Source organism: Chiloscyllium punctatum, chromosome 2, assembly GCF_047496795.1.
Source record: "Chiloscyllium punctatum isolate Juve2018m chromosome 2, sChiPun1.3, whole genome shotgun sequence".
Classification (NCBI taxonomy): Eukaryota; Metazoa; Chordata; class Chondrichthyes; order Orectolobiformes; family Hemiscylliidae; genus Chiloscyllium; species Chiloscyllium punctatum.
The window spans coordinates 127569080-127583789 of NC_092740.1; the positions used below are offsets into that span (position 1 = coordinate 127569080).

The following is a 14710-nucleotide window of genomic DNA, read 5'->3' on the forward strand; positions in this document are numbered from 1 at the left end:
CTTAAATGTATGTACTGTTCACCTCAACCACTCTGTATGGTAATGAATTGCGCACACTACTCCCTGAGTGAAGGGTTTCTTTTGAATTCTCTACTGGATTTATATGTTACAATCTTACTATTTAGCTCCTGGTTATGGTTTTCCCTCACTAGTGGAAACATTTCTCCTGTGTTTACCAATCGATGCCCTTCGGAACTCCAAATACCTAGACCTTGATCAATATGTGAGAGAGAAGAATAGAAGAAATGTTGAGGGGATGGGAGAAAGTTGAGTGGGAGGAGGTCCATATGAAGCATCAATACTGATATTAACCACGTTGCTAGAATGGCTTCCTTATGTTCCGACCCAGGAGGAATTCTGTGTGGAGGTGCACTCTATTTAAAATCAACAGTCCAGGCTTACTCCCAGTTTTTGATGATTAGGTAGGAAAACTTCAGGTAACACGTGGGGAAGAGAAATTTGCTACAAGTTACTCCGGAAGTCTTAGCAATGAATCAGTGGAAATTGCTATTGCGTTGTGGAAATGATAGCTATTAGCTTTTTCTTTCAAAAAACGTTTAGACATCTTTAGATCCTCCTACACCCTCCCTATGAGGCCTTTGTACTCCTGCAGTTCTCTTGTTTTCAACACAGCTGGATTATCTTTTAACCCTAAACTCTCGACACTTTCACATGTAATCACACGACAAAATGAAACCAGTTTGATCAAAACCGTAAAGGATAATTAATGCTCTCTGATCTAGACCCAGTACTGTACTTTTAAGAGTGTCCTTTTCTTGATTAGTCTGTGGTTTGGTTCTGTTGTTTCTGTGAGAGGAGGAGGCACAGTATTCTGCAATAGACATATCTTTTTGTCAAGCACACTTATTAGCAAGCAATGGAGTTGTGAGGAAGGCACTTTATCTCCAGCAGGATGGCCTTCAGTTATGCTTTACTGTTCCGTGCTGTGATGAGACCATTGTTAATGCATAATTAACACTCATAACAATCTGCACGTAGGTACGTATCCTACAGGATAATTAAACAGCCCAGCCAAAACAGTATGTGGTCTGCTGGGATTTTGTGCTGCTGCAATGGTCCACTGACCTTGCTGGTTTCAGTCAGGCCACCTGGTGAATGTAATTCAACGATAACCCCACCTCCCATTAATTGAATTGTATACAGGCAGTGAGCATTAACGTGAATCCCTATGACTAGGTATAGACTAAAACAGTGGTTGTTGAGTTTTGAGTATGTCTCCTCATGTGTAAGTCTGTAAATAAATATGTAAGAGTGTAAAGATTGGCTCCAGTTCTATTCTTTACCAGCTATTTGTTTTGGAGAATGATATACTCCTTCAAGCTCTACAACTTCCTTATAATTTCTGATACCTCTGTATTCCTCCCATGTTAACAGTTTGTGTCTCTCAGTCAACATTGAAATGGAAAGCAGTTTATCCTGGTATAAGCCTACAAAATGGCCACACGCGTCACCATTGCTAACCATGCCTCCAACTGCCTGGACCCTGAACAGTGGCATCAGGTTCTCAGTCCTCACCCATCTCCAGCTCTCTTAACCCTCCTTTGATTTATTTTTGACCAAGCTTTTGGATGCTGTTTTAATTCATTCATAGATGTTGCTGGTTAGGCTGAGATTTATTTTCCATCACTAGTTGCTGTTGAGGTGATGGGGAGTACATGTACACATGCACGCACACGCGCACAGACACACAGTAATATAATCCCATATCAAGACAGTGTGGGGATTGAAGAGCAACGTGCTGATGGTGTTTCTGCTGAAGGAACCTTTGTGAGTTATTGTCCCTGGTACCTGCTTGTGTGGCAATAATTACACCTGTGAAGGGTCTTGCAACACTTCTGTTATGTTCAAGGTGTTCTATAAATGCACTTTCTTCCTACTGTATGATTCTATTTTCCTTTTTATGAAGAAATACCCATGAATGGTATCAGAGTTGAATAGATGGTGAAAACAGAGGGATGGCATGGTGGCTCATTGGTTAGCACTGCAGTCTCACAGCGCCAGGGACCCGGTTCATTTCTAGCCCTGGATGACTCTGTGTGGAGTTTGCACATTCTGCCTGTATCTGCGTGGGTTTCCTCCAGGTGCTGTGGTTTCCTCCCCCAGTCCAAAGATCTGCAGTTTAGGTGGTTTGGCTGTGCTAAATTTCCCCATAGTGTCTAGGGCTGTGTAGGCTAGGTGGATTAGCCATGGTTAATGTAGGATAACAGAGTAAGGGGTCTGGATGGGATATGCTTCAGAGGGTTGGTGTGTACTTGATGCGCTGAATGGTCTGTTTCCATCACTGCAGAGATTCTCTGATTCAATTCTAACTCTCAACATTGTCTGTTGAACCTATATTGAAAGCCTGCAAGGCAATTTCACAGGACCAAAGAGCAATCAAAGCTATCTGTAGCATTTGAAAACTTTTGACATTGTCATTGTGGCTGCAACAAGACATCAAATTACTTGTATTAATTGAAATGATTGTTAACAATTGAAATTGGGGGATTAAGAGAGACATCTGTAAAATTGTTAAATAATTCTGAAATTGCATTCAAGTTTCAAACGTAATCCATCATTAAAAAGCAAAGCACGGTCTATTAATTTTCCTTATCTGATTGACAGCGCTCTTAAACTGAACAGTGCCTTATTTTTTCTGCTAACTGAATTGCCTGACTTGCATCAAATTTTGCAAGACAGGAACAGGCGATTCAGTCTGAATGGTTTATTCCCTGCTCCCTCTTGGGCTGATATAGTTTCCCCTTAAGTGTATCTATAGATCTTTTTAATCAACTGGTTCAGACATCTTATAACACACCTAGAGCAGCTTGAATCAAGAACCTATTAAACCATACCATAACACTACCACTGCCCCAAGATAGCCCTTAAATGAATCAATCCTATTTGCTTTCAACCATTCACTACGTTAATGAGTTCTAGTTCTCAGCACTTTTTGGGTGAAGTGATTTCTTCAGAATTCCCTGTTGGATTTATTACTGACTACCTTACGGTGATGACCATGTGTTTTTGTCTCAAATGGAGTGAAAATAAGACAAAGCAAAATGAAAACTGGTTACCACACTACCAAAAGGATGTGCATGCTTTGGAGATGGTACAGAAAAGGTTTACCAGGCTGTTGCCTGGTCTGAGGGATTTTAGCTATGAAGAACCGTTTTGTTTTCGCTGGAAGTCAGGAGATTGAGGGAGCAACCTGATAGAAGTTTAAAAAAAGGGTCAGTGGCATGGATAGAGTGGAAAGTATAAGTCTGTTTCCCAGGTTGGAGGAGTCAATAACCGTGGGACACGAGTTCAACGAAAGGGACCTCCGGCAAATGGAACACCTTTAAAAACGAGATAGCTAGAGTTCAAGGTCTATATGTTCCTGTGTGGGTGAAAGGCAAGGTTGACAGGAATAGGGAACCATGGGTGACAACAGATATTCAGGCTTTGACCAGAAAAGAGGAGGAGGTATGGCGCAGGTTTCACGTATTTGGAAAGCTAAGGACTGATTAGGAATTGTCAACATGGCTTAGTTTGTGGGAAATCATGTCTCACGAACTTGATTGAGTTTTTTGAAAAAGTAACAAAGAGGATTGATGAGGATAGAGTGGTGGATGGCATCCGAATGGACTTCAGTGAGACTTTTGACAAGGTTCCCCATGGGAGACTGATGAGCAAGGTTAGATCTCATGGAAATACAGGGTGAACTAGCCATTTGGATACAGAACTGGCTCAAAGGTAGAAGACAGAGGGTGGTGATGGAGGGTTGATTTTCAGATTGGAGGCCTGTGACCAGTGGAGTGCCACAAGGATCGATGCTGGGTCCACTGCTTTTTGTCATTTATATAAGTGATTTGGATGTGAACATAGGAGGTATAGTTAGTAAGTTCGCAGATGATACCAATATTGGAGGTGTAGTGGATAACAAAGAAGGTTACCTCAGAGTACAACGGGATTTTGATCAGATGGGCCAATGGGCTGAGAAGTGGTAGATGGAGTTTAATTTAGATAAATGCGAGGTGCTGCCTTTCAGGAAAGCAAATCTTAGCAGGACTGAATGGTGAGGTCTGAGGGAGTGTTACTGAACAAAGAGACCTCAGAGTGCAGGCTCATAGCTCCTTGAAAGTAGAGTTAGAGATGGAAATGATAGTGAAGAAGGCATTTGGTATGCTTTCGTTTATTGGTGAGAGCATTGAGTACAGGAGTTGGGAGGTCATGTTGTGGCTGTACAGGACACTAGTTAGGCCACTGTTGGAATATTGTGTGCAATTCTGGTCTCCTTCCTATCAGAAAAATGTTGTGAAACTTAAAAGGATTTAGAAAAGATTTACAAGGATGTTGCCAGGGTTGGAGGATTTGACAAATGGGGAGAGGTTGAATAGGCTAGGGCTGTTTTCCCTGGAGCGTAAGAGGCTGTGGGGTGAGCTTATAGAGGTTTATAAAATCATGAAGGGCAAGGATAGGATAATAGACAGTCTTTTCCCTGGGCTGAGGGAGTCTAGGACTAGAGGGCATAGGTTTAGGATGAGAGGGGAAAGACATAAAAGAGACCTAAGGGACAACTTTTTCATGCAGAGATTGGTGCGTGTATGGAATGAGCTGCCAGAGGAAGTGGTGGAAGTTGGTACAATTGCAGCTTTTAAAAGCCATCTGGATGGGTATATGAATAGGAAGCATTTGGAGGAATACGGGCCAAGTGCTGGCAGGTGGACCTAGATTAGGTTAGGATATCTGGTCAGCATGGATGAGTTGGACTGTTTCTGTGCTGTACATCTCTGTGACTCTACATGTGAGGCAGGTTTCTCACACAAAGGGTGGTGAGTGTCTGGAAGGCACTGCCACAGGAGATGGTGGAAGCATTCAAGAAGCACCTGAACGAATACATAAATAGGAAAGAAACAGAGGGATGCAGATCCTGTCAGTGAAGACAGTTAAAATGGAAGGGCAAAATATGTCAGCTCAAGCTTGCAGGGCCAAAGGGCCTGTTCCTGTGTTATATTTTCCTTTGGCCGTCATTCTGTTTGTTCTTTGACTTGCTTCGCAGAATCAATGTGGCAATCTGTTTGAAGGTAAATTTTAAGTATTTTTGCCTGTGAAGGGAATCTGTACTGAATGGCTAAATAACATATCCAAAATGTCATGTCTCACTTGGAATGCGAATCATCTTTATTGTCTGCTTTCTAAATATGTCCTTCATGCTAAAACAAATACTCCCGAGGACTAGAATCTGCTTTCGGATTGATTGGATTGTTCAGAATTTTTTTTAGCCCTTCAGGTTTTTCTAATCTGCTCCAGTTGCCAAGTAGGTCTATTCTCCAATGAAGTCACACCAATTCAGGGATAATTAGAATTATTGAGCATCAGAGGAGGTACTTCAGCTCACTGTGCCTCTGCCGTCTCTCAGCAAAGCTGTCCAATGTAGCCCTATTCCCTTGTTCTTTCCTCATAATCCTGTAAATTGATCCTCTCCCAATGTAGGTCCAAGGGCATATTGAAAGTCACTATGAAATCTGCTTCTTTCAGGTCACGAATTGCAAATCATAAATTCACCAAGTAAATAAATTTCTGTTTTCCCTTGCATCACTTTATAAATTATTTTAGACCTGTGATCTCTCATTAACAACCCATTACATGAGAGAAACATTCTTCCTATTTGGTCTGTCAAAACCCCTCATTTTTGGATACTGAGAGTCATAGCACACCACTCTTCAGTCTAACTCATCCATAGTGACCATATATCCTAACCTAATCTAAACCCGTTTGTCCACATTTGGCCCATATCCCTCTAAATTCTTCCTATTCATGTACCCGTTCAGATGCCTTTTAAATGTTGTAATTGTACCAGCCTCCAACATTTCCTCTGGCAGCTCATTCCATACATGCACCACCCTCTGCATGAAAACCTTGCCCCTTAGGTCCCTTTTAAATTTTTCCCCAATCGTCCTGAACCTACGCCCTCTAGTTCTGGACTCCCCCCACCTCAGGGAAAAGACCTTGTCTATTTACCCTATCCATGCCCCTCATGATTTTATAAATCTCTGTAAGGCCACTCCTCAGCCTCTGATGCTCCAGGGAAAACAGCCCCAGCCTATTCAGCCTCTCCCTGTAGCTCAAATCCTCCAACCCTGGCAATATCCTTATAAATCTTTTCGGTACCCTTTCAACTTTCATAACATCCTTCCTATAGCAGGGAGACCAGAAATGCACACAATATTCCAGACGTAGCCTAACCAATGTCCTGTACAGCCACAACATGACCTCCTAACTCCTGTACACAATACTCTGACCAATAAAGGAAAGCATGCCAAACGCCACCTTCACTATCCTATCTACCTGCGACTCCACTTTCAAGAAGCTATGAACCTGCACTCCAAGGTGTCTTTATTTCGCAACACTCCCTAGGACCTTACCATTAAGTATATAAGTACTGCTGTGATTTGCCTTTCCAAAATGCAGCACCTCACATTTATCTAAATTAAACTCCATCTGTCACTTCTCAGTCCATTGGCCCATCTGATCAAGATCCCGTTGTACTCTGAGGTAACCTTCTTCGTTGTCCACTACACCTCCAATTTTGGTGTCGTCTGCAAACTTACTAACTATACCTCCTACATTCATATCCAAATCATTTCTATAAATGGTGAAAAGTAGAGGACCCAGCACCGATCCTTGTGTCACTCCAATGTCACAGGCCTCCAGTCTGAAAATCAACCCTCCACTACCACCCTCTGTCTTCTACCTTTGAGCCAGTTCTGTATCCAAATGGCTAGTTCTCCCTGTATTCCATGAGATCTAACCTTGCTCATCAGTCTCCCATGGGGAACCTTGTCGAATGCCTTACTGAAGTCCATATAGTTCAAGTCTACTGCTCTGCCCTCATCAATCCTCTTTGTTCCTTCTACAAAAAATGCAGTCAAGTTTGTGAAACATGATTTCCCACGCACAAGGCCATGTTGAGTATCCCTAATCAGTCCTTGCCTTTCCAAATACATGTAAATCCTGTCCCTCAGGATTCCCTCCAACAACCTGCCCACCACAGATATCAGGCTTGCTGCTCTATGGTCCATGATGTCTCTGATCATGTTTTTGGGATCCTTCGGGGGGAGGGAGAGCAGCCCCGAGTCGTGGTGCACATTTGCACCAACGACATAGGTCGGAAGAGAGATGGGGACTTGAGGCAGAAATTCAGGGAGCTAGGATGGAAGCTTAGAGCTAGGACAAACAGAGTTGTTTTCTCTGGTTTGCTGCCTGTGCCACGTGCTAGTGAGGTGAGGAATAGGGAGAGAAAGGAGTTGAACACGTGGCTACAGGGCTGGTGCAGGAGGGAGGGTTTCGGGACTTTGGATAATTGGAGCTCTCTCTGGGGTAGGTGGGACCTCTACAAGCAGGATGGTCTTCATCTAAACCAGAGGGGTACCAATATCCTGGGTGGTAAATTCGCTAAAGCTATTAAGGTGGATTTAAACTAATACAGCAGGGGGATGGGAACCAAAATTGTAGGACAGGTACAGAAGAGGATGAGAGTAGGGAGTTCCAAAAACAAGTATCTGACACTGGCAAGCGAGAACCTGGATTGAAATGTGTGTACTTCAACGCGAGGAGCATCCGAAATAAAGTGGGTGAACTGGCAACGTGGGTTGGTACCTGGGACTTCGATGTTGTGGCCATTACGGAGACATAGATAGAGCAGGGACAGGAATGGCTGTTGCAGGTTCCAGGATTCAGATGTTTCAGTAAGAATAGAGAAGATGGTAAAAGAGGGGGAGGTGTGGCATTGTTGATCAGGGACAATATTACAGTTGTAGAAAGGATGTTTGGGGACTCGTTAACTGAGGTAGTATGGGCTGAGGTTAGAAACAGGAAAGGAGAAGTCACCATGCTGGGAGTTTTCTATCGGCCTCCGAATAGTCCCAGAGATGTAGAGGAAAGGATAGCAAAGATGATTCTCGATAGGAGTGAGAGGCGCAGGGTAGTTGTCATGGGGGACTTCAACTATCCAAATATTGACTGGCATCACTACAGTACGAGTACTATAGATGGGCCAGTTTTTGTCCAGTGTGTGCAGGAGGGCTACAAGGGGTGAAGCCACATTAGATTTAGTACTGGGTAACGAGCCTGGCCAGGTGTTAGATTTGGAAGTAGGTGAGCACTTTGGAGACAGCGAGCACAATTCTGTCAGATTTACTTTAGTGATGGAAAGGGATAGGTGTACTCCACCGAGCAAGAGTTATAGCTGCGGGAAGGGAAATTACGATGCAATTAGGAAAGATTTAGGAAGCGTAGAATGGGGAAGGAAACTGCAGGGGATGAGCACATTAAAAAATGTGGAGCTTATTCAAGGAAAAGCTCCTGTGTGTCCTAGATAAGTATGTACCTGAGGTAGGGAGGAAGATATAGAACACATGAGCCGTGGTTTACTAAGGAAGTGGAATCCCTGGTCAAGAAGAAGAAGAAGGCTTATATTTAGGACAAAATGTGAAAACACAGTTAGGGCGCTTGAGGGTTACAAGGAAGTCAGGAAAGACCTAAAAAGAGAGCTCAGAAGAGCCAGGAGGGGACAGGAGAAGTTGTTGGTGGATAGGATCAGGATAGGTATGTCAGGAATAAAAGAAAGCCGAGAGTTAAATTAGAGCCAATCAAGGATAATAATGGGAAGTTGTGTGTGGAGTCAGAGGAGATAGGGGAAGCACTAAATAAATATTTTTTGACAGTGTTCACTATAGAAAATGAAAATGTTGGCAAGGAAGATACAGAGATACTTGATCTAGACTAGAAGAGATTGAGGTTCATAAGGAAGAGGTATTAGAAATACTGCAGTGTGTGAAAATAGACAAGTCCCCTGGGCCAGATGGGATCTATCCTTGGATCCTCTGGGAAGCAAGGGAAGAGATTTCTGAACCTTTAGCATTGATCTTCAAATCATCATTATCTACAGGAATAGTGCCTGAGGACTGGAGGATAGCAAATGTGGTTCCCTTGTTCAAAAAGGGTAGTAGAGACAACCCTGGTACTTACAGACCAGTGAGTCTCACTTCAGTTGTTGGTAAAGTGTTGGAAAAGGTTATAAGAAATAGGATTTATAAACATCTAGAAAAGAATAATCTGATCAGGGACAGTCAGCACGGTTTTGTGAAGGGTAGGTCGTGCCTAACGAATCTCATTGAGTTTTTTTGACAAAGTGACCAAACAGGTAGATGAGAGTAAACCGGTTGATGTGATGTACATGGATTTCAGCAAGGCGTTCAATAAGGTTCCCCACAGTCGGCTATTATACAAAATGCGGAGGAATGGGATTGTGGGAGACATAACAGTTTGGATCAGTAATTGGCTTGCTGAAAGAAAACAGAGGGTTGTAGTTGACGGAACATGTTCATCTTGGTGTCCAGTTACTAGCGGCGTACCACAAGGGTCGGTGTTGGGTCCACTGCTTTTCGTCATTTTTATAAATGACCTGGATGATGGCTTAGAAGGGTGGGTTAGTAAATTTGCGGACGACACTAAGGTTGGTGGAGTTGTGGATAGTGACGAAGGATGTAGTAGGTTGCGGAGAGACATAGATAGGATGCACTGCTGGGCTGAGAGATCGCAAATGGAGTTTAATGTGGACAAGTGTGAGGTGACACACTTTGGCCGGAATAATCGGAATGCAAAGTACTGGGCTAATGGTAGAATTCTTAGGCGTGCAGATGAGCAGAGAGATCTCAGTGTCCATGTACACAGATCCCTGAAAGTTGCCACACAGATTGACAGGGTTGTTAAATAGGCATACAGTGTTTGGCCTTTATTAATAGAGGGATTGAGTTCCGGAACCAGGAGGTTATGCTGCAGCTGTACAAAGCTCTGGTATGGCCACACTTGGAGTATTTTGTACAGTTCTGGTCACTGCATTATAAGAAGGATGTCGAAGCTTTGGAAAGGGTGCAGAGGAGATTTACTAGAATGTATGGAAGGAATGTCTTACGAGGAAAGGCTGAGGGCCTTGAGGCTGTTCTCGTTAGAGAGAAGAAGGTTGAGAGGTGACTTAATAGAGACATACAAGATAATCAGAGGGTTAGATAGGGTGGACACGGAGAGCCTTTTTCCAAGTATGGGGACGGCAAACACGAGGGGACACAACTTTAAAAAAAACGAGGGGAGATAGGTATAAGACAGATGTCAGAGGTAGTTTCTTTACTCAGAGTAGTGAGGGTATGAAATGCTTTGCCTGCATCGTTAATAGATTTCGCCAAGTTTAAGTGCATTTAAGTCGTCATTGGACAGGCAAATGGACGTACATGGAATAGTGTAGGTGGGGTGGGCTTCAGATTAGTATGACAGGGTGACAAAACATCGAGGGCCGAACGACCTGTACTGCGCTGTAATGTTCTATGTTCTATGGTTCCCTGGCTTGTCCTTACCACCTTTTTTAAATAGCGGCACCATGTTAGCCAACCTCCAGTCTTCCGGCACCTCACCTGTAACTATTGATGATACAAATATCTCAGCAAGAGGCTCAGCAATCACTCCCCTTGGTTCCCACAAAGTTCTAGGGTACACCTGATCAGGTCCTGGGGATCTATCCATTCTTATGCGTTTTAAGACAACCAGCACCACTACGTCTGCAATATGGACATTTTTCAAGATGTCATCATCTATTTCCCTACATTCTATATCTTCCGTGACCTTTTCCACAGTAAATACTGATGCAAAATACTCGTTTAGTGTCTCCCCCATCTCCAACGGCTCCACACAAAGGCCGCCTTGCTGATCTTTGATGGGTTCTCTTCTCTCCCTAGTTACCCTTTTGTCCTTAATATATTCATAAAGTACCTTTGGATTCTCCTTAATTCTATTTGCCAAAGCTACCTCGTGTCCCCTTTTTTGCCTTCCTAATTTCCCTCTTCAGTATATTCTTACTGCCTTTATACTCTAAGGATTCACTTGATATCTGATGTCTATGGCTGACAAAAGCTTCCTCCTTTTTCTTAAACAAAACCTCAATTTCTCTAGTCATCCAGCATTGCCTACATCTACCAGCCTTGCCTTTCACCCTAACAGGAATATACTGTCTCTGAAGTCTCGTTACCTAATTTCTGAAAGCTTCCCGTTTTGCCTTTGAACATCCGCCCCCAGTCAACTTTTGAAAGTTCTTGCCTAATGCTGTCAAAATTGGCCCTTCCTCCAATTGAGAGCTTCAGCTTTTAGATCTGGTTTATCCTTTTCCATCACTATTTTAAAACTAATAGGATTATGGTCGCTGGCCTCAAAGTGCTCCCCCACTGATGCCTCAGTCACCTGCCCTGCCTTATTTCCCAAGAGTAGGTTAGGTTTTGAAGCTTCTGTAGTAGGTACATCCACATACTGAATCAGAAAACTTTCTTGGACACACTTAAATTCTTCTCCATCTAAAATCTTAACACTATGTCAGTCCCAGCCTATGTTTGGAAAGTTAAAATCCCCGACCATAACCACCCTATTATTTTTACAGATAATTGCTGCTACATCAACTAAGACTATATCCCTTTAAAGCCAAATGCACGCACCTTCAAACACAGACAGGCCTAATGGCAAACATGTAACCGTAGACGATGGTCGATAAAAACCCCCTGCAGTCCACTAGTGTCCTAGTGGAAGGAAACCTGCTATTGTTACATAGTCTGACTTACATGTGATTCTGGACCTGCAATGATGTGATCGACTCTTGGCCCCTTCTCTATTAGCTCAGAAGCCATTTTAAAATTCAACCAAATTGATTTAGATCCGGAGTCACATATAGGTCAGAATGGGAAAAGGCAGCAGATTTCCCTCTGTAAAGAACATGAATGATCCAGAAAGTTGTTTACAACAATCAATGGTTGTTGTCATAGTAACCATCCCTGAGAAGAGCTTTACACTCCAGATTTATTAATTAGATTTGAGAAAATTTAAATTCAATGTCTTAAATATTCTTTATTTTAATCATTCCACTAAAGCTGGGTTATGTCCTAAAATCTGGAATACCTGTCCGAAACCCCTCTGCCTCTCTACCTCACATTTTTTCCTTCAATATACTAATTATAGCCTACCTCTTTTCTTCAGGCAGTGGATTAACTGACCTAATATCTATGCATGTGTGTTTGTTAATTGTTGTTTGATTATTGCTGCAATGAAGGGTTCTGGAGAATTTCACTACATCAGATGCATTATATGAATTCATGTTGTCGTTATGGCTTTATCCTAGTTGCAATTGTATAAGCCTGTGTAACAAACTGGAAAATAGCTGGCTTGTGAAATTGTGCTAAGTCTGAGGTAGAAAATAGGATTCTGGAAATGGAAAGGGGATATGGGAAAGATTCTGATGAGTTGGGATTGAAGGCCCAAAGAATTGTAGTAGTCCTTTTGTAAAATTGATGGAAAAGTATCCTGGAATTGTTTTCACAAGCAAAGAGTTGTGTTTATCGTGGAGTAGTAACACTGCAGTGCTGTTGCTTGATAATCACTAAGCTGAGCACATGCTGCTTCTTACTCCACCATTGGTGTTGATATAGACATAAGGTGCAGGTTCTTCAGTTCGATCTTCCCCAGAATCTTTAAACTATGAATTGTCTAACCCTCCAGGTTTCATTCTGTTTTTCTAATTGTCTGTTTTCTAAAGTGAACCTTGCCAGCATGTATAATATGCAAAGTAAATTTGCTGATCACTCATTGGTTCCAGGTATGGCAGTGCCTTGATTTTTAAAATTCTTGTTCTTGTTTTCAAGTTATTCCAAAGAATTGTGGTGTAATTCCCTCTGTAACCTCCTCCAGAACTGCAATTCTCTGTGATCCGTATATTCTAATTCTGGCCCCTTGCATCTGTATGACTTTAATTATTCCAGTGTCGATAGCTGTGACTGGTTGCCTGGGCATTACGTATTACAAGCTCAGAGCATCACGTCTTTATTAAACTGGCCATAAGATGCCTGCATGCAGTGAATTGGTTCCTCCTGCATTGTTTGTGTGACTGATAAGCTTGGAAGAAATTTTGTCAATGATTACATTTCAATCTGACCATCCACACAAAAAAATACAAATGAGTTGCCCAGGTCCTTCGTCATTTCCGTCACCTCCAAACGGACCCCACCGCCAAGGATATATTTCCCTCCCCACCCCTATCAGCATTCCGGAAAGACCACTCCCTCCGCGACTCCCTTGTCAGATCCACACTGCCCACCAACCCAACCTCCACTCCCAGCACCTTCCCCTGCAACCGCAAAAAATGCAAAACTTGCGCCCACACTTCCCTCCAAGGCTCCAAGGGATCCTTCAATATCCATCAGAAATTCACCTGCACCTCCACACACATCATTTACTGCATCCGTTGCACCCGATGTGGCCTCCTATACATTGGGGAGACAGGCCGCCTACTTGCGGAATGTTTCAGAGAACACCTCTGGGACACCCGCACCAACCAACCCAACCACCCCGTGGCTCAACACTTTAACTCCCCCTCCCACTCCGCCAAGGACATGCAGGTCCTTGGCCTCCTCCATCGCCAGACCATGGCAGCACCATGCCTGGAGGAAGAGCAACTCATCTTCTGCCTAGGAACCCTCCAACCACAAGGGATGAATACAGATTTCTCCAGATTCCTAATTTCCTCTCCCCCCACCTTTTCTCAGTCCCAATCCTCAGACTCAGCACCGCCTTCTTGACCTGCAATCTTCTTCCCGACCTCTCTGCCCCCACCCCCTCTGCCCCCGCCCCCTCTCTGGCCTATCACCCTCACCTTAACCTCCTTCCACCTATTGCATTCCCAACGCCCCTCCCCCAAGTCCCTCCTCCCTAACTTTTATCTTAGCCTGCTTGGCACACCCTCCTCATTCCTGAAGGAGGGCTTATGCCCGAAACGTCGATTCTCCTTCACCTTTGATGCTGCCTGATCTGCTGCGCTTTTCCAGCAACACATTTTTAAGCTCTGATCCCCAGCATCTGCAGTCCTCACTTTCTCCTCCTTGTACAAACAACAGGTCTCATACATTAACAACTGTTTGTTCCTCTAGCAGTTCCTCATTTGTTAGTCTCTTTACATACATGCCATGTGTGCAGGTTTTCAGCTTTTCATCCAGTCGGTCCACTGTTTTTCATCATTTATATAATGATTTGGATGTGAACATAGGAGGTATAGTTAATAAGTTTGCAGGTGACACCAAACTTGGAGGTGTAGTAGACAGCAAAGAAGTTTACCTCAGAGTACAATGGGCTCTTGATAGATGGGCAAATGGATTGAGGAGTGACAAATGTAATTGTACTAGCTTCCACCACTCCCCCTGGCAGCTCATTCCATACATGCACGACGGTCTGCATGAAAATATTACCCCTTAGGTTCCTTTTATATCTTTCCCCTCTCACCTTAAACATATACCCTTTAGGTAATTGTGAGGTGCTGCATTTTGGAAAGGTAAATCAGGACAGGACTTTATTCACTTAATGGTAAGGTCCTGGGAGTGTTGCTGAACAAAGAGACCTTGTCCTGCTGGTTGGTAGTTCCTTGAAAGTAGAATCATAGGTAGATAGGATAGTGAAGAAAGCATTTGGTATGCTTTCCTTTATTGATAAGAGCATTGAGTATAGGAGTTGGGAGGTCATGTTGCAGCTGTATAGGACATTGGTTAGGCCACTTTTGGAATATTGTGTGCAATTCTGGTCTCCCTCCATTTGGAAGGATGTTGAGAAACTTGAAAGGGTTCAGAAAAGATTTACAGAGATGTTG

General features: G+C 43.2%; 1 protein-coding gene across 9 annotated transcripts in view; it reads left to right on the forward strand.

The window, feature by feature from the left end:
• LOC140489122 (amyloid-beta A4 precursor protein-binding family A member 1-like) overlaps nt 1-14710 on the forward strand; it is a 204308-nt gene that overhangs the window by 42427 nt on the left and 147171 nt on the right. The gene's annotated exons all lie outside the window — the stretch shown is intronic.